The sequence below is a fragment of the Ambystoma mexicanum genome, chromosome 6p (genome assembly GCF_040938575.1).
Source record: "Ambystoma mexicanum isolate Mex_15411 chromosome 6p, UKY_AmexF1_1, whole genome shotgun sequence".
NCBI classification, from domain to species: domain Eukaryota; kingdom Metazoa; phylum Chordata; class Amphibia; order Caudata; family Ambystomatidae; genus Ambystoma; species Ambystoma mexicanum.
Genome location: NC_090935.1, coordinates 50853110 through 50871473, shown reverse-complemented (window position 1 = coordinate 50871473; position 18364 = coordinate 50853110). Strand labels below are relative to the sequence as shown.

Sequence of the window (18364 nt, the reverse complement as noted above, 5' to 3'; positions counted from 1 at the left end):
CCGAGCCAATGACTGCCCTCTCCCTAGGTCCCTCCTCTGGCAGCCAGCTTCATATTTTTACCGCACGATTAAGTGTTGCGAGTCCTCGAGTTTTGCTCTGTGAGCTACTTCTACGTTTTCTCGTTGTTTGGTTGGAAAAAAAGTTCTATTTTTGTTCTAAAAAGAGCCTGCGTGCTCTTTTCTCCAACTGCTATCAGCGGGGATCAGTGGTCTGTGAATTTCAGCGGCCCTCAAGGGCAAAGATCATAAAAGTCTCTTCGAAGTTTCCAGAAGGCCATCGGGCCTACTTCGCAGCCTACGACCATGACAAAGGAAAAGGAAGATCGATCCCTCTTCAGGTCCTGCACCAAGTGTGGGCTACGGAAGGTGTTTGTGGAGGACAAACACCTCCAATGCCTCTGTCTTTATCCGGATCACAAGGACGGAGAGTGGAGATCTGCCTTGGCTTCTCCAAGTAGACGACAAAGGATAGGCACAGTAGACTGGCTGTGTGGCTAAACGCCAAGGCCTCTGCCCCGTGCTCTGAGCAGGGCCATGCCTCACCCGGGACATCTAAATCCTTTGAGGGCACCTCATCCGTGGGGGCCCAAGACAAGGCCAAGCACTGCAAGTCTGGTTCCATGTGGGTCGCAGCACAAGCGAGTCCCGCGATGGACCGGGCGCGATCAACCTCCATCAGTCTCAATTGCCAGCCAGCGATCTAGCTCCTCGAAAAAAAGTAAATCGTCCAACCCGGCTAAGCTACGAGAAGCCAGGGATGGAGGAGAAGACTACCGAACTGCCCAAGAAGGCCCAAGCGGCTCTGGAGAAGTCTTCGTCGACGATGGAGCTGGTGGTGGCTGCTCTCACGAAGGCGAAAGGGCCTGACCCCATAAAGGTAACCCCCACAGCGCAGAAGGTGTCCCTGGCTCTGAGGCGAGCAACTGCTGCAGTGACTTTGGTGCAGTCTGTTGGCACGCCAAAGAAGAGGATGGCGTCCCCGAGTCCGGCTCCGACACATCAGGGTGGAAAATGGGGAGGGGGGCGCGGAGGCCCCAGACCAGCCCAGGCTTTGTCCCAGGCCCTGGAAGTTTCGTCCAAAGACGAGGACCTGGAGCCCTTGCACACGGTCCATGAGGACATGGAGGACGACGGCGGCACAGGTCCTAGTGTTCAGATCACGCCAGCTCAGCGTTGGATCTATCTCTGGGCATCCTGTCGTCCTTCCACACTTTGGTGTCAGGGATCCAGAAAAGGATGCCCCAGGGCCTGGTTCCTATGCCCCCCCCCCCCAAACTCCCGATCAGCCTTCGGCAGAAGAGGAAGCATCATCCGACGCCCCCGTTTCAGCCTGCACATCTGTGCCAGGCACCCTCTCCCCCAGTGTACCCTGTTATGTAGAATTCTCATTTCCGTGCTAATTCCCTTCTACCTTAGAGACCCCCAGCTCTTTTTCTGGACTTTAGGACTTTTAATTTCTTTCCTGGAGTGAGTCAGACCTTTTTCTCGCTCTCTCGTATTTTTCTCTAACAAACTCCATAAGCATCATCATTTTGTATTGTGACACACAGCAGATTCAGTGCAGTGTCACAGAGAAGTCCTTTAGATTTCTGCTACGGTTTAAATACCTTCTCTTGGATAAGCTACTGTTACCAAGAGTAGTAAAGTAAAATTGACTTTACTTACCTTTTTCTCTTTGTAGACCCAGCATGCACAATCTTATGTGGGAGTGCTGGGGTGTTAGTATCCCCTTTGTCTACCTTCTCATGCAACATTTTTTATGTTACCCTCACTACATTTAATGGCTGGTGGCAGTGGTTTTAATTTTCCTACCATTGTGTGTTTTTACCGCAGGCTGAATCCTCAGCTGCAGTATTGCACCCATTGGTGCCCATTTTGTCAAAATGGCCCGGTCTTCTTTTATCGCTATTTCTTGTTTGTGAGGTCCTCCTTGTTTACTATGTGCGCAAAACCAGGTTTGGTCCCTTTGTTTTGACCTTGGCAGGATTCACGGGTGAAGCCTGCCTCTGACTCCAGTGCGTATGGCAGGGCAGGAAGCAAGGGAGGTACCCAAACTCCCTGTGCCTAGTCTTCTTGGTTACAGGAATGCACCCAAATGTGATTGGCTGGCTGGCATCCTTGGAGGACAGCCACCCTGCTGTGTGAGTGACAACTAGGCTGCAAACGAAAGAGAGAAACGTGCATAAAAGGCAAGGTATTTTGCAAGAAAGGCAGAGTTGACCACTGTACAAAGGAACCGAAGAAGAAACTGGAAGAGTACCTTGCTGCACCCTTCTGGACCGTTGGTTTGCCCGGTGAAGCCCTGCTGCAGCGCTGAAGCTCCAATTTTCGTATCGACTAGAGAAGCACGGAACGGACGACGTCTTCCCTTGTGTTGGTGGGACCAACTGACCCCAAGACGAACTTGTCTGGAACCCCTCTCCCTGCTGGCTGTACTTCTTCGCTGCTGCTTGGACCGAGGGACAGGAACACCAGGAACGAGTGCATAATCTTTAAGCCAGACCCATGCTCCAGGAAAATCCTGAGGACCCTCCTGAAGCTAGGTGACACAAGCCTGAGCCACCTCAACAGAGTGCTGGACCCCAGAAGCAAGGGGAGCCCACAAGGTGTCCAAGAATTGCAGTAGTGCTATTTGCCAGTAGCTGAAACCGCGAAGTGCCGCTGATCTGGAGGAAGCCCATTGCTGCCACTGACCTTGAAACCGTAGTGCAGGAGTTCCCAGACATCCTCCCTCTTGTCCCCATGACTGAGGCCACGGAACACCGCATCTGCAGGACTACAACAGGAACAGAAGCCAGCTGGACCCTTTCCTTTAGACCTAAGGTACTGTCCAACATGGGGTACTTACCTCGTGTTGTGTGTAGCTTGCTTGCTCTCACTGTAGACTTGCATTTGCTGCCCTTTGCAGAGTTGCTTGCAGTTTCGCTTTTCACAAGCCTGCCAGCTTGTGGCCCAACAGTGATTATTTTCTACAAACTCTCCACAACATTGTGCAAGACGTTTTTGCTATCTTCAAGAAGTGCCTCTTTATTCAATTGACATTGGTTGTCCTGGCTCCCTTTGTGTTTGTCCCTCCAAAAAGTCATGTATAAATTACTTGTATAGCTGGTAAAGGGTTAACCTATACTTCAATGGGGGATTGTAAAGTACTTACCTGACTTGTTAACCTTTGTTTCCTTCCCTAACCTTTTCCTTTTTCCACAATCTCAATATTGCATTTAAGTGTTAAAGTTCTCTAGCATGGGGTCTGGCATGGATTCACATGCTCATGAATCTTCCCCGTCGTCGAGCTGGGAATCCTTGGTAAAGGGAAAAATCGTTTTTTTTTTCTGAGCTGTCTCTCCTAACAACCAATCACTGAGCTCTGGGTCATACTGACCCCAGCCAATGACTGCCCTCTACCTAAGCCCCTCCTCAGGCAGCCATCTGCAGATTTTTACCGCATGTTCAACCGTTGGGAGTCCTCGTGCTTTGCTCTTGGTGCATTTTGCTGCGTCTTTTGCTTTTTGAGTGGTAAACTCTATTTTCCGGTCAATCGAGGCTGTGTGCTCAATCGATCATCCTTCCGACTAACGGGGACCTGTTTTTCTGATTTTTCATCGCCCCTCGAGGGCCATTTTCGTCGAGTGTTCTTCTTGGAGGCTTCCAGAAGTTTCTTCAGGCCTACACCACGTGGATCATGTCGGACAGGAAAAAGGAAGGTGCTTCCCTCTTCAAACTGTGCTCGCTGCGGTTTGCAGAATGTGTACCTGGACAAAAAGCATTCCCATTGTCTGTAGGGCCTGCACCCGATGCACAAGGAGGAAGATTGTGCTTTTTGCTGTGGCTTCTCAAAGCTCACGTTGAGGGACCAACATCAACGACTGCAAGCATGGCTGCAGGCCAAGGCCACTGCACCGGGTGGCACCCAGGGGCATGCCTCCTGGATATGGGAAAACTGAGCGGGCTTCTAAATCCCTTGAGGGCACCCCGCCCATGGGGGCCCAACACAAGGCCAAGCAGTGCAAGTCTGCACGCGTCGGGGTCACCGCTGCTGCGGGTCCCGCAGCGGTGAGGGTGGCCGCTAATCTTCATCTCCATCTGTCGATCTCCAGTCAATGCTCTGGTTCTCCAGCCTGGGGTCTGGCATGGATTCACATTCTCATGAATATTACCCGTCTGGTTGGGAATCCTCGCTAAAACAGGAAAATCAGTTGCATTTCTGAACTGTCTTTCTCCTAACAACAAATCACTAGACAATGACTGCCCTCTACCTAAGCCCCTCCTCTGGCAGCCATCTTCATATTTTTACTGCACGTTCAAGTGTTGGGAGACCTTGTGCTTCGCTCTCGAGCTTTTACTGCGTTTTTTGCTTTTTGGAAGAGTTTTCTCTATTTTTCGGTCAATCAGAGCCCCTCAAGGGCGGATTTCGTCGAGTTTCTTTGTGGAGGCTTCCAGAAGATTCTTCAGGCCTAAGCCGTGTGCACCATATCGAAGGAGAAGGATGCCATGTGGAAGATCATCCGCTCAGCGCTCAGGATTGTCATCCAAGAGGAAGTCTGACCATCTGGGAAAAGTCAAGGTGGCCACGGAGACGGCCAAGGAGAGGTCCAAGACCGACCTGCCGGAGAAGACCAAGGGGGATCAGGGCTTTGACCCGCCCCCTAAGGAGAAGGCCAAGCAGGACAAGGACCGGTCCTGACCGTGAAGGCCCAGGTACACCCGACGAAGGCCCTGCCTTCCATCGAGGTGGTGGTGGCGGCGTCACTCTCGAAGGCTGCGGAGGCAGAACTGCAGGGCGCACCCCCAAAGGCAAGAGCGTCCCTCTGCCAGGGGGGAGTCTTCATTCCAGCCCATAGAGAAGACCCCGGAGAAGAAGATGCCGGTCACCTCCCCGAGACTGTCCCCTCTGGACGCGAAGAAGGGGGGAGGGCGGTCGCCGGAGGTCTCCAGGGTACGGAACGGATATCTCAGAGGAGGAGGAACTTGTCTACTTTCAGACCATCCAGGCGGAGGAGGAGAATGTCAGGATCAGACCCTACGACAAGGGCCCCGACGATGAAGGTGTGAAGGTGACAAGGATACAGTCGAGGACAGTGTTAGGGAGAATTATCAGAAATGTGCTAATTCCTTTCTACCTTAGAGACCCCCAGGAACTTTGCGGGATATTGAGGACTTTTTACTTGGAGAGAGTGAGTCCCTTTTTCCAACTCTCTCATGTATTTTAATGTGATTTTGAACACTGTTTCTTTTGGTTATGGAGTCTGACAAACTCCATAGGCATCATCTTTTCCATTGTGTCACACTGCACCTTCAGTGCAGTCCTCAGGGAATTCTTTCAGATTTCCCCAAAGTTTAAGTACCTTCTCTTGGATAAACTACTGTTTCCAAGAGCAGTGAAGTGAAATTGACTTTACTTTTGTAACTTTCTAGACCAGCACACACTATCTTACAATAGGGTGCTGCAGGGGTTACTTAGTATCCCGTTTGTCTATTTTCTCATGTAACAATTTTGTGTTACCATTTCCTCGAATGGCTGGTGGCAGTGGTTTACTTAACTACTGTGGTGCGCTTTTACCGGGGGCTGCGTTCGCAGCTGCAGTAAAGCATTTGTCAAAATTGCCATGGTCTTCTTTTTTCGCCATTTCATTATGGAAAGGCCCTTCTTGAGATTTTCTCTGCGCGCCATACCAGGTTTGGTCCCTTTATTTGTTTTGTCTTTGACGGGATTCACGAGTGAAGCCCGCCTCTGGCTCCTGGGTGTCTGGCAGGGTCAGGAAGCAAGCGAGGTGCCCGATAACTCCTGTGCTTAGTACCTAGGAGACAGAAATGCATTCTTAGGTGATTGGCCGGCTGGCAATCCGGCAAGGACAGCCACCCTGCTTGGTGATTGACAGCTAGGCTGGAACGAATGGGAGAAACCTGCATAAAAGGTGAGGCTTTTTGGCTTGGAAGGCATAGTCCACCACTGGACGAAGGAATCCGAAGAAGAACTTGAAGAGCACGCCAGCTGCAGATCCTGGACTAGTTGGTTTGCCCGGTGAAGCCCTGCTGCTTTGCTCAAACTCCACTTTCGTTGCGACTAGAGAAGCCCTGCAAGGACGACATCGCCCCTTGATTTGGTGGGACCAATCAACTCCAAAGTAAGCCATGTGGACATCCTCTCGGAGCTGGTTGAAATTCCACTGCAATTGCTGCTGGAACCGAATAGCCATGGAGAGGAACACCAGTTTGTGTGCGTTGCTTTCAAGTTGGGCAAAAGCTCCAGGAAGATCCTCTGGACTTCCAGGAAGCAGGACTGACCGAGCCAGAGCCACCTCAACTGAGTGCTGGAGCCCAGATGCAAGTAAAGCCATCTCGACAGCCAAGAGTCTGCAGTGTTGCTATTTGCTTAGATGTGAGGCGCTGAAACTGCGAAGTGCCACTGAATAGAAGTTGGCCCTTTTCTGTTGCCGACCATCCCATTGCAGTGCAGGAGTCCTCCAGACAGTCTCCCTCTTGTCCCCACGATTGAGGCCCAGGAACACAGGATCTGCAGAGCTGCAGTGGAACAGAAGCCATCCAAAGCCCTTTTCTTCGAACCAAAGGTACTGGACAGTCTAAGAGAACTTACCTCTTGCTGTATCCTTACTTTTCCTCTGCTGAGACTCGTCTTGGTTGCTCTGTAGAGTTGCGGTCAGCTTCTTTACTTCACAAGCCTAATCAGCTTGTGGACCTGCTTTGATGTCTTCTTTTCTACAAAGACTTCTAAAACATTGTGCAAGACATTTACCTAACTGCAAGAAGTGCTTCTGCTCACCTAGACTTTTGTCCAATTGACTTTAGCCTAGCCTGGCTCCCTGAATGACTCTTCTTCCCGTTGTGTTTGGTCTTCCTTCCAGGAAGGGGTTAACTAACTTTGCATTGGGGGTTACCAAAAGTATTTACCTGTTTCAGAATATTTGTGTGATCTCTTGTTTTGCTCTAATAACCTTTTTTCTTTGACATACTCCTAAGTCTGATTCTAAATGCAACAGTGATATATTAATGTCCCCAGCACCCTAACTATTGAAGTCACCTGAGGGTGTAGGTAGTGTCTGAGAGTCATCCCAAATGGGTACTTGCTGATTTGGAAACATTAAGAGTTGTATTTTTGGAGTGTATTTGTGTGTTACTGTTATATTGCCTGCTTCTGAAGAAGGCTTACTCGGACTGTTTAATTATTGCTTAATCAAGAAACCTTGTGGGTAAGAGTTTATTTGAAAACCTGTCACTGTGAATCTCAGTTTATTTCCCCTACAGCTCTCATTGACCCCACTGGAGATAAGCCTGGCTGCTCAACATGCTACCAACCTGTGTAGTACAGACTTATAGGTTGGGTTCCGATTGCCAGGAGGTCTGAGTTGTTGTATTGCACCCAAAGGGTACTGCATACAATCTTGCCTAACTGTTGAGCCTTGCCACCTCCCGTGGTTGTGCATGTGTGTTCTGCTATGTATTCTTAATTCATGAACATGTGAATCCATACCAGACCCCATGCTGGAGAAGGAACAAGTTACTTACCTGTAACTGTTGTTAACCAGCATGTGTCTGGCATGGATTCATATGTGAACCCTCCCGCCTACCCCTCTGAGGCTCTTCTCTTGGTCCTACGGCCACTTTGTGTTACCAAATTTGAAGATGGCTGTCTGAGGAGGGGCTTAGGTAGAGGGCAGTCATTGGCTGGGGGCAGTATGACCCAGAGCTCAGTGATTGGTTGTTAGGAGAAAGACCGTTCAGAAAGAGATTTTTATTTTTTTTTATTTTATTTTTTTACCGAGGATTCCAAGCTTGGCAGCGGGGATTATTCATGAGCATGTGAATACATGCCAGACCCATTCTGAAGAACAGTTACAGGTAGGTAACTTATTCCTTCTGGGGTCCAGGACTCTGTTGAGGTGGCTCAGGCTTGGTCAGTCCTGCTTTGAGGGAGTCCGCAAGATCTTCGTGGAGCTCGGGTCCGGCTTAAAAACTATGCAGTCGATTCTGGTGTTCCTGTCTCCTGGCACTCGGCTCCTGCAGCAGCAATGTAGTACAGCCAGCAGAGAAAGGGCTTCCAGTCAAGTTTGTCTTGGGGTCAGTTGGTCCCACCAACCCAAGCAAAGAAGTCACCCTTTACAGGCTTCTCTAGCCGATAAGACATTTTGAGCTTCAGCACTGCAGCAGGGCTTCACTGTGCAAGCCAATGGTCCAGGAGGGTGCCAGGAGGGTGCAGCAAGTGTCCTCTTCCAGTTTCTTCTTCGGTTCCTTTGTCCAGTGGTCGACTCTGCCTTCCTTGCAAAAGACCTTGCCTTTAATACAAATTTCTCCCATTCATTCGCAGCCTAGCTGTCACTCAAACTACAGGGTGGCCGTCATTCAAGGACAGCCAGCCGGCCAATCACCTTTAGGTGGATTCCTGTAACCAAGGAGACTAATCACTGGGAGTTTCAGGAACCTCCCTTGCTTCCTACCCTGCCAGACACGCTGGAGCCAGAGGCGGGCTTCACCCGTGAATCCCGCCAAGGACAAAACGATCAAAGGGACCAAACCTAGTTTGGCGCGCAGAGTAAGCACCAAGAAGGACCTCACAAACAAGAAATGGCGAAAAAAGAAGCCTGGTCCATTTTGACAAAATGGGCACCCATGGGTGCAGTACTGCAGCTGAGGATTCAGCCTGCTGTAAAAACACACACTTGGTAGAAAAATTAAACCACTGCCACCAACCATTAGTTGTAGCAAGGGTAATATAAAAATGTTACATGAGAAGATAGACAAAGGAGATACTAACCCCTCCAGCACTCTATGTAAGATAGTGTGTGCTGGGTCTACAAAGAGAAAAAGGTAAGTAAAGTCAATTTCACATTACTACTCTTGGAAACAGTAGTTTATCCAGGAGAAGGTGTTTAAACCTTAACAGAAATCCAAAGTATTTCCCTGTGACCCTGCACTGAAGGTGCTGTGTGCCACAATACAAAAAGATGATGCCTATGGAGTTTGTCAGACTCCAAAACCACAAGAAACACAGGGTTCAAATTAAAGAAAAATACATGAGGGAGGGGGAGTCTCACTTCAGGATAAAAATTAAAAAGTGCTTAAGTCCAGCAAAAGACATTGGGGGGTCTCTGAATTAACGCAGAAATGAGAATTCTTCCTAACAATTCTCCAAGGTGGATGTAGGCAGTGTTTAATCCCGGCAATAAGTGTTGAACTATTAAAACATGTAAGGAAACCAGCACTGCCAAATCAAACGGGTTCGGAAGGGAGCTTTAGGGAGCCAGGACAGCCAAAGACAATGGGCTAGTTCAAAGTTCTGCTGCTCTCTTATTTGAAAATGTTTTAGTCAGTAGTTCAAATAGAAAATCACAGCAACTAAAGAGGAGTCACCTTGAATAAGCACAAGTTGAAAGGACAGTGCAAGGTAAACTCTGAAGAGGGTAAAATAGCACTCCCCAATGTAGGAAGCGCCACCAATGGCAAAAGGTTGATGTACCCCAAGCACCACAGTACCTGTGAATTAAAGAATCTGTTCCAGCTGGATGCCTTCCTGTTGCAGTGTAGCAGACCTTTGTTACTGGTCCTTGGTTGTGGTGACGAAAGGGAGGACATCTGGCGGGCTCCTACAGCAGCACTCGGGAGAGGGACTCCACAGCAATGGATTCTCTTTGATTCAACAGCTCCTTATGGTTTTAGTGCCTTTTTTCTCAGCGCCACAGAAGAACGAACCTCTTCGGTTAGATGTTACTTGATACCTCAGTCTTGGACTCTGGTGAGATGAGGACTCGGGATGAAGATGTACTGTTTGTGTAGGGTCCTCTGGATGCCCCTGAAGTTTTGTCCGGATTCGCACTTCCGAAGATAATGCACTCGATGATGGCGAGGGATCCCCGAGCATTGGAATTCAGCAACTTTCGAATAGTTACAGCAAGACGGGGGCTGAGCCAAAATTAAGCTTGTCCCAAGGTTAGTTGGTCCCACCAGCCTAAGGGAGGAAGTTGGCCTGTGTGGATCTTCCCAGTCGAAACGAAAACGGGGTCAGCACAGCTGAACTTTTTAAGCAATTTCCCATTCCCTCAAAGCCCTAGGCTGTCTATCATCCAGCAGGGTGGCTGTCCTCCTAGACAGGTTTCAAAAATAGGGAATGCCTTACTGCCACAGGTCCTTCAGGCTTAATATAGTGGAACAACAAACGATGAACCTGGGCGAAATGAGATCAGAACCTCCCACTGAATTGACAATACCAAATCTTGTAAAAAAAATTATAAAGAACTGTTGAAACTTATGTGAATATATGTGTTCTAGGTGGACAGAGTATGAATGAATGATGGAATGAATGGTGGTGTACAAATGTGGATGTTGAGAATAACAATGTTTTGTGTAAGATGCATATAAATAAATATATTTTTGACAAGTTTTGGTATTGTCAATTCAGTGGGAGTTTCTGATCTCATTTCGCCCAGGTTCATTTTTTGTTGTCCTCCTTGACAGCCAGCCGGCCCGCCAATCGGAACTGGTTTCACTCAGGCACAGAGACAAAGGACAGGGACATTTTGGGATCCTCCCTCACTTCCTGCCTTACCAGACACACTGGAGCCTGGGTGGGCTTCAGGGCTGAAGCCCGCCAAAGGCAAAATGCACAAAGGACTAAAACCTGATTCAAACATAGTAAAAGTGTAAAAGAAACTGACAAGAAATGGCGAAAAAAGAAGATGGGGGGGCCATTTTGGGAAAATGGTCACACTTGGTTGCTGTACTGCAGCAGAGTGTTCACCCTGCAGATACATGGTACAAAGTAGTAAAAAAGAAACCCTGCCACCAGCCATTCAAGTGAGTTATTGTAACAGAATTTGCATGAGGATTGGGATAAAGGAATAACTATGTAACCCCCCAGCACTCCATGTAGGGTGGTGTGTGCTGGACCCACAAAAGAAAAGGTTAGTAAGACAGTGGTCACCCAAGAAAATGTAGTTAAACATTTAGGGAAGTTCAAGGGACTTCTCAGTGGCACTGCACAAAAGGTGCTGTGTGTCACAATGCCAAAAGCAGATGCCTATGGCGTTTACCAGACTCCATTAAACAGTAAGAAACACAAAAATCCTAATCAGAAAAAATACATGAGTGAAAAAAAAGTCCCACTGAGGAGTGGTGGGGAGAATGTTCATGTCCATGCTAATTTCCTCCCACCTCAGAGTCCCCAGCTCTTTTGCTGGACTTGGAAACTTTTAATTTTAACTCCTGAGTGAGTGTGGGACCTTTTTCTCAATCCCTCGTGCGTTTTTCCCTGACTAGGATTTTATGTTTTCTGTTTTTTTAGTCTGAATCTCCATAGACATCTGCTTTTTGGAAAGTGACATACAGCACCTTCAGTGCAGTGTCACTGAGAAATGCTTTAGATTTATCATAAGGTTGAACTACACCTTTTTCTTGTGTGAACTACTGTTTCCAAGAATAGTGAAGTGAAATTGATCTCAATTACTTTTTTACTTTGTAGGTCCAACAGACACCATCTTATGTGGAGTGTTGGGGGGTTACGTGGTAGCCTACTTTCCCATGTAACTGTTTTATGCTGCCCTTACTGCTTTAAATGGTTGGTGGCAGTGGTTTAATTTTCCTACCATTGTGCGTTTCTACCGCAGGCTGAACCCTCCGCTGCAGTAGTGCACCCATGTGTGACCATTTTGTCAAAAAGGCCCGGTCTTCTTTTCTTTGCGTGAGGTCTTTCTTGGGTTTTACTCTGCGCACAAAATGAGGTTTAATCATTTTGTTCATTTTGCCTTTGCCGGGCTTCAGTACTGAAACCTGCTTCTTGCCCCAGAGTGTCTGGCAGGGCAGGAAGCGAGGGAGGTGCCCAAATCTCCCTGTCCCTAGGCTCCTTGGTTACCTGAATGCACCCTTTGCTGATTGGCTGGCTATCCTTGTAGGACAGCCACCCTGCTGTGTGAGTGACAGCTAGGCTTTGCATGAATGGGAGAAACCTGCATAAAAGGCGAGGTTTCTTGGACTGAAGATGGAGTCGACCACTGGACAAAATATCTGACGAAGGAATCTAGAAGAGAAGCTTGTTGCACCCCCCAGGAATGTTGAACTGCCAGGTGAAGCCCTGCTGCAGTGCTTAAGCTCCAACTCCAAATCGACTAGTGAAGCCCCGGACAGACGACTTCTTCCCTTGGGTTGGTGGGACCAGCTCACCCCAAGGCTAGCTTTGCTGGAGTACCTTCCCTAACTAGCTGTACCTCTTTGCTGCTGCTGGAACTGAGTGCCAGGGTTCAAGAATCTGTAGTCGAATGTATTGTCTTTAAACTGGACCAGAGCTGCAGGAGGATCATGAGCACCCTCCCGAAGCAGGACGACCCAAGTCACCTCACCAGAGTGCTGGTCTCCAGAAACAAGGGAAGCCCATCAAGTGTGCAACAACCGCGTGGTGCTTTTTGACGGTCGCTGAAACCGAAAAGTGCTACTGATCTGAAAAAAGCCCATAGCCGCTGCCGCCGACCTTCGAACTGAAGTGCAGGAGTCCTCCAGACGTCCTCCCTCATGTCCCCATGAGTGAGACCCAGGATCTGCAAGACTCCAACCACAACAAAAGCCAGCTGGATCCTCTTCAAACCTAAGGTACTGTTCTGACTAAGGGGTACTTACCTCTTTTGTCTGTAGCTGGCATTACCTAACAGCTTGTGGCCCAACATTGATTCCTTACAAACTTTCTAACTTTGTGCAAGACCTTTTGGGCTATCTAACGGAGTGCCTCAGCTCCATAGACATTGTCCATATTGACTTTGGCTGTCCTGGCTTCCTGCAGACTCTTCTGACCATTGACTTTGATTCTAACTGTCCCTCATAGGTGGTGCATATGTTTACCTTGTATTGCTGTTTAAGAACTAATCTAACATTGATTGGGAGATTGAAACGTGCTCACATGCTCTGATAACCCTTTTCCTTCCCTAACCTTTTCCTTGTTCACAACCTCAGAATTTAACAACCAAAAAGTGATCTATAAATGCCAATACTGCCTAGTAATTGAAGTCACCCCAGAGTGTAGGAAATGTATTGACAGCATCTCTAACGAGTATCTACTCGCTTATTCTAAATCTGAGAAAGTGTTATGAAGTGTATTTTGATTGTTGCATATTGCCCTTTTTAAAGAAGGCTTATTTAAAACTGACTGTTAAAGAATTATTTTACTGGAAAATCTTGAGTATACGTGATATTTGGTTTGGTGATATATGTGTGGATTTCGATGCTACAGCTCACATTTACCCGTTTTGAGAACAAGTCTTGCCGCTCAGTCACTCTACCAACTTGTGTAGTACAGATCTATACCAATAGGTTGGTTACCTTATACCAAGAGGAAAAGACTGGTGTAGTCTCCCACAGGGTTACTGCATACAATCTTGCCTAACGCCCTGGCCAAGCGGGATTGGCTAGAGAAAAAGTACTGGGTGCCAGAGTCGCACCCAAGTGCCTGCGGTCGCATCAGTCGCCATACTCTGTGGCGGCTGCGAGGAAGAGGTAGCCTAACCCCCCATCGTCATCCTCAGTCCCTCCGGTCAGCGAGTGGAAGACGTTGAACGCCGTGGGGACGAAGGTCATTTACTCCTGCATTTACCATCACGGCAGCCAACACGTTGGTGATCCTAGACAGGGAACTGTGGTACAAGCTAGGCCCGATTCTGGTGCTCCTACCCGAAGACAAGCAGGTGGATGCGATCGCACTCCTCCAGGAAGGTGAAGTGGCGTCGGACCATGCCATCACAGTGGAACTGGACATTGCCAACATTGGTTTCCAACAGATGGGGAACTGTGCCTGCCTCCGTCGTTGAGGCTGTCTGAAGGCCACCAATTTCCGACAGGAGGTACAGACTAGGGTACTGGACATGCCCTTCAGTGAGATAACCTCTTCGGGAAGGCCGTTGAGTCCTTGCAGGCCATGGTTTGTCAAGATTGTATGCAGTACCCTGTGGGAGACTGCACCAGCCTTGTCCTCTTGGCAATAGCTAACCCAACCTTTGGTATCAGCATGTACTACACAAGTTGGTAGAGTGACTGAGCAGCCAGGCTCATCTCAAGAGGGGTCAATATGAGCTGTAAGGTTGTAACAGTTTCACAATGAGTTATTCAAATAAACACTTAAACACAAGGTTTCTTGTTTAAACAATTATTAATTTAACTGTCAGTTGAGTAAGTCTACTTTAGAAGGGAGCAATCATAAAAAACGAAATCTACTTCAATAAATTCACTGTTTCACTAAATCAGTTCATACCCATTGGGGATGGCACACGGAACCCTCCCTACACCCTCAGGTGACTTCAATAACTAGGACACTGGACATTGATTTATCACTGGCACATATAGAGCAATATTGAGATTCGTGTCCAATGGAAAAGATGAGGGAATAAAACAATGGTTAACAAATATTCTTAAGCAGGTAAGTACTTTTTGAACCTTACAATGCAAAGTAAATTAACCCTTTCCTAGTGGAAAGGCAAAAGCAGAAAGTCAGAGGTAAGAAGAGTCTCTCAGGGATCCTGCACAGCCAGTGTTAGTTGAACAAAGTCTAGGGGTGCTGAAGATCTTCTTGCAGGTCAGTAAAAGTCTTGTGCAATGTTTCAGAAATATTTGTAGAAAGGAAATCACTGAAGGGCCACAAGCTGGGAGGCTTGTGAGAGGGCAAAGCTACAAGCAACTTTGCAAGTGTAACCAAGTCAAGTCTCAACTGAAAACTAGCAAGGCTACACGACAGGAGATAAGTCCCCTTAGTTTTACAGTACCTTTGGTTTGAAGAAAACTGGATCCAGCTGGCTTCTGTTCCTGTGTAGGTCTGCAGATCTTTTGTTCCTGGGCCTCAGTCGTGGGGACGAGGGAAGACGTCTGGGGACTCCTGCACTACGAATGGAAAGTCAGCGGCAGCAGCGGGCAAACTTCAGATCAGCGGCACTTCGTGGTTTCAGCTCTTTGCATCTCTCACAAACAGCACCACCACGGTTCTGGGATACCTCTATGAACTTTCCTCACATCTGGGGTCCAGAACTCTGTTGCGGTGGCTCAGGTTTGGACAGTCCTGCTTCATGGGAGTCCAGAGGATCTTCCTGGAGCTCAGTCCGACTTAAAAACGATGCACTTGATCTGGTAGTCCTCTCCCTGGCAATCTGTTCCTGCAGCAGCTGCGGAAGTAAAGCCAGCTCTGAGCTAATGTCTGGACAAGTTTGCTTTGGGGTTGATTTGTCCCACCAACCCAAAGGGAGAAGTCGTCTGTTGCAGGGCTTCTCTAGTCTAGGCAAATTCTGAGCTTCTGCACAGCACCAGGGCTTCACTGGGCAAACCACCGGTCCAGGAGTTGCATCAGGCGTCTCTTCCAAGTTCTTCTTAGAATTCCTTTGTCCATTGCTCGACTCTGCCTTCGAAGCCAAAAAGACTCGCCTTTTATGCAGGTTTCTCCAATTCATTCACAGCCTAACTGTCACTTACACAGCAGGGTGGCTGCTCTTCCGAGGACAGCCAGCCGCCCAATCACCCATGGGTGCATTCCTGTAACCAAGAGGATTAGCACAGGGAGGTTCGGGCACCTCCCTCCCTCACTTCCTGCCTGTTAAGGAGAATTTTCAGAAATGTGCTAATTCCCTTTTACCTTGGAGAACCTCAGCTCTTTTTGCTGGATTTTGGACTTTTAATTTGTAACGTGGAGCGAGTGAGCCCTTATTCTCAGCCTCTCATGTATCTTTGTGATTTGGACTCTGTGTTTCCTTTGGTTATGGAGACTGAAACTCCATGGGCATCATCGTTTTACATTGCGACATATAGCACCTTCAGTGGAGTGGCACAGGGAAGTCTTGTAGATTTCCCAAAGGTTTAAATACCTTCTGTTAGGCAGAATTGCAGGCAGTACCCTCTGGGAACACCACACACAATTAGGACTACATGTGTAAGCAAAAACCAACCTTTGGTATAAGTCTGTACCACACACTTTTGGTAGCGAGCTGAGCAGCAAGGCTTATCTCAAGAGGGAATGTGAGCAGTAGCAGAAGTTTCATAGAAGTAGTACAATCACAGTGGTTCAAGTAGACACTTACACTCAAGGTTTCTTGGTAAAATTACTTTTTAGAAAACTTTCACTAGTAGAAATCAACTCAATATTAAACACCAGTATACTACAGTATCAAACTCCTAAGTTATAAGCACATTTTGCGCTCCCCTGAAAAAGGAGCCAAATGGCACTTTAGTACTTTTAAATAGGATTAAAAAGCATAGGTTTGTACAAAGGGTTAGAATGACACTTCTTTTAGACAATGCAAAGGTTCAGTGTACCAGGAGGGTCAGTTGGATTCAATAGGCTAGGCCAAAGTTAAGTCCTAGTGTTCTTGGATAGGACAGCACAGTCCTGGTACAAATGGAGAAGTCTTTGTAAAGGTTCTTAGAAGTAGTTTTGACGATAAAGAAAAAGATTCTCGGTCACAAGCTGATTAGACATGTGAGATGGTAAAGTTTCACGAACTTACACCGCAAGAGTTAGGATATCTCAACCAAATGGCACAGTACCTTAAAGTGGAGCATAAAGAAACGGCTGGAGACGTTGGTTCCTGGCAGGTCCTGCAGTTCTCGCTGTTCCTGAGCCTCAGTCGTGGGGACAAGAGGGAGGAGAAGAGGGACTCCTGCACGGCATCATCGTCGGATCAAACAAAATGGCGTCACTTCAGCTCAAGTAGCTGTGGCTTCCAAACACAAACTGGTATCCTTCCCCCTGGTTAACCTTAACCAGCTCCGAGAATGGTATCCAGGCGTTTGCTGAGTTGATTGGTCCCACCAACTCAAAGGAAGAAGCCGTCCTTGAAGGAGCTTCTCTGTGGAGGGAGTTTCAGGCAATTTCGACCTGCAGCAGGGCTTCACTGGGCAAACCAACAGTCCAGGAGTTGCAGCAGTCGTCTTCCTTCAGCTCGTCTCTGGATATTTTGTTCCAGTGGTCGACTCTGCCTTCCAGTCCTGGAGACTCTCCTTTTAAACAGTTTTCTCCCATTCATTCCAGACTAGCTGCCACTCACCCAGCAGGGTGGCTGTCCTTGCCGGACAGCCAGCCAGACAATCACGCCAGAGTGCATTTGGGTCTCCTAGGAGACTAAGCACAGGGAGTTTCGGGCACCTCCCTCACTTTTTGCCCAACCAGACTCTCGGACGCCATGGGCGGACTTCAGTCCTGAAGCCCGCCAAAGGCTAACGAACAAAGGAACCAAACCTGTTTTGGCGCGCAGAGCTAAACCCCAGAAGGACCTTTCCACAAAGAAATGGCAAAAAAGATGACCAGAGTCTTGTTTTTACAGAGGTGTCTTGGGCGCCATATTGGAAAACATGGCTGACCCAATTTTTAGCTACCGGTGTTCGCTGTAGGGAAAAATCATGGTAGTTCATTATAAATCCACTGCCACCAGCCATTTCAATTGGAAAGAGTGTTTAGACATAGAGGATGCTAGGCAACCCCTCCAGCACTCTATAGGAAGATGGTGTGTGCGGAGTCTATGAATTTAAAATGACTTGTAAAGTCAATTTAACTTTACATTCTCTGGGAGACAGTAGTGAGTCTCAGAGAAGGTATCTAAACCTTGGGGAGTCCAAAGGACACCCCTATGCCACTGCACTGAAAGTGCTGTGTGACACAACAATGGAAAGATGATGCCTATGGGGTTATCTAAAACTCCATATCCAAAGAACACAAGAGTAAAACACACATCAAAATACCTTAGGGAGGGAAAAGGCTCACACTCTCCAAGGAAATAAACAAGTCCTCAGAATCCAGCAGAGTTGCGTGATACATTCTTCAGATGGTAACAAAATTTCAGAGTTCCTAAAGTCTTCTGGCCTTGGACTTTTTGAGGTTCCTCACCCTCATGGTATCCAGCATTTTTCTGGTGCCAGAGGCCCACCTGAGAGTGAGATCCCTCCAATGGGCTCTGAGAACACAATGGCCACAATTCTCAGGAAGAATGTCGGATAGTCTTTAGATTCCAACCAGTGTTTCACAGGATCTTCTGTGGTGGGCCTGCAAGGAGAATATTCTGAAGGGAGAACCCTTTTGGCAACCATGGCCGGAGATAACGGTAGTGACGGACGCCTCACTCACTGGGTGGGGAGCCCATGCCAATGATCTGACGAACAGCAGTCGTTGGTCTCCATTGGAGTCCAAACTACACATTAATCTTTCGAGGGGATTGGGTCCTCCGACGTATTCCATATCTATGACCGTAATCACCACAGCTGTGCTGCTTTGGAAAATGTTCAGCGTCTGCGTCCTACGTCGATGCGCCGTCCTCAAGGACCTCCTCCGACGGCCGACGTCACTGGATGTTATAAGTAGGACGCACGACGCCCGTAGCCTCAGTTCTGTTTTTCGAACCTGTTCGTT

The 18364-nt window shown here is 48.0% G+C and overlaps 1 protein-coding gene across 2 annotated transcripts in view; it reads left to right on the top strand.

Annotated features, from left to right (window-relative positions):
- The window catches only part of TLN1 (talin 1), a 1223782-nt gene that overhangs the window by 989523 nt on the left and 215895 nt on the right, over positions 1–18364 (top strand). The window lies entirely within an intron of this gene.